Source organism: Bos indicus, chromosome 8, assembly GCF_029378745.1.
Source record: "Bos indicus isolate NIAB-ARS_2022 breed Sahiwal x Tharparkar chromosome 8, NIAB-ARS_B.indTharparkar_mat_pri_1.0, whole genome shotgun sequence".
Lineage (NCBI taxonomy): Eukaryota > Metazoa > Chordata > Mammalia > Artiodactyla > Bovidae > Bos > Bos indicus.
The window spans coordinates 100,670,863-100,672,729 of NC_091767.1; the positions used below are offsets into that span (position 1 = coordinate 100,670,863).

Genomic DNA, 1,867 nt, shown 5'->3' on the forward strand with positions numbered 1-1,867 from the left:
AACTCCTGGAGTTCACTCAAACTCACGTCCATCAAGTCGGTGATTCCATCCAGCCATCTCATCCTCTGTTATTCCCTTTTCCTCCTGCCCTCAATCCCTCCCAGCATCAGAGTCTTTTCCAATGAGTCAACTCTTCGCATGAGGTGGCCAAAGTACTGGAGTTTCAGCTTTAGCATCATTCCTTCCAAAGAAATCCCAGGGCTGATCTCCTTCAGAATGGACTGGTTGGATCTCCTTGCAGTCCAAGGGACTCTCAAGAGTCTTCTCCAACACCACAGTTCAAAAGCATCAATTCTTCGGTGCTCAGCTTTCTTCACAGTCCAACTCTCACATCCATACACCGTCTAAGCCACTGTTAATTCAATACACACCTTACAGAGACAAAAATAAGGAAAACATAAAATGTAGGCAAAAATATAAGATAAAGTAAAAGTCTAACATAGGTCTAACTGGCATTTCAGAAGAAGGGGAAAAACAGAATGGGGGCCAGGTGATATCTGAGAGGTAACAACTAGTAATTTCCCAGACTGACAGAAGTAGTTTCAGAAAACCCCGTGAATCCCAAGCAAGATAAATAACAAGAAACCCATACCTAGATTCATCATAATGATACACCAGAATAGTGAAAACCAGATTTTTCACACAGCAGTCAGAGAAAACACAAATTAGAGGGAAAGGAGTGATCAAGTTGACTGACATGGTCCTATCACAAAAAATGGAAACCAGAAACAGTGAAATAATATCTCAAGAGAAGAAAATATAACTCAATCTAGCCTAGTACATGTGAAAAAAAAAAATACTGCAAGAGCAAATGTAAAATAAAGACATTTTTAGACCAAAAAAAAAAATTAAGAATTTGCCACAGTGCTTCTCAGTCTTTTGGCTAAGATCAAGTGTAGTATCTGTTCTCATCATCTTAATATCTAATTGTCCACACTCATGGCATATAATAGTTTAAAAAATAATCACCCAATAATAAAATTTTCATGGTTAACTTTTTAAATAAATAAATATGAAAAAAAGAACTTGCCACCAATAGACCACTGTTAAAGAAACTTCTAAAACAGAGTTGTCCAATAGGAAGGCAACATGAGGGACACAAATTTAAATCCCCTAATAGCCACAATTTCAAAAGCAAACATAAATAAATAAATAAAAGGATAATCCATCTGAATAGTGATCTACTTAAGCCAATATATCAAAATCATATCATTTCAACATGCAATTAATACAAAAATCATTAACGAGATCTCTTACATTTTTGTACTAGGTCTCTGAAATCCAGGATGAGCTTTACACTAACAGCAAATCTCAATTCAGAGTAGATGTAAGTCAAGTGCCCAGTATCCACATGACTAGTGGTTACCACAGTGGTCAGCGGAACACTGAAAGATATGCTTCAGATACAAGGGAAATGATTCCAGGTAAAAGGAAGTGAGATGCAAGAAAGGAGGATGACAAGATAAGCAGTAAACACATCTGTGTGTGCTCAGTCATTCATTCATGTGTGCACGTTCATTTGTGTCCAATGCTTTGCAGCCTGGACTACAGCCCAGCTGTATGCAACATGGACTATAGCCCACCAGGTTCCTCTGTCCATGGGATTTTTCTGACAAGAATACTGGAGTTGGTTGCCATTTCCTCCTCCAGCAGTGAGCATATGGGTAAACCCCATATCCAAAAGATATTAAATGTATAAAACTATCATAATTATGTTGTAAACTGGAAGTTAAAGTGAAGTTACTCAGTTGTGTCTGACTCTTTGCGACCCCATGGACTGTAGTCTACCAAGTTCCTCCCATGGGATTTTCCAGGCAAGAATTCTGGAGTGGGTTGCCATTTCCTTCTCCAGGAGATCTTCCGGAGG

At 38.5% G+C, this 1,867-nt stretch overlaps 1 pseudogene; it reads left to right on the forward strand.

Moving 5' to 3' along the window:
- The first annotated feature begins 863 nt into the window (after positions 1-863).
- LOC139184725 (U2 spliceosomal RNA) lies at positions 864-974 on the forward strand (annotated as a pseudogene).
- Positions 975-1,867: the final 893 nt, after the last annotated feature.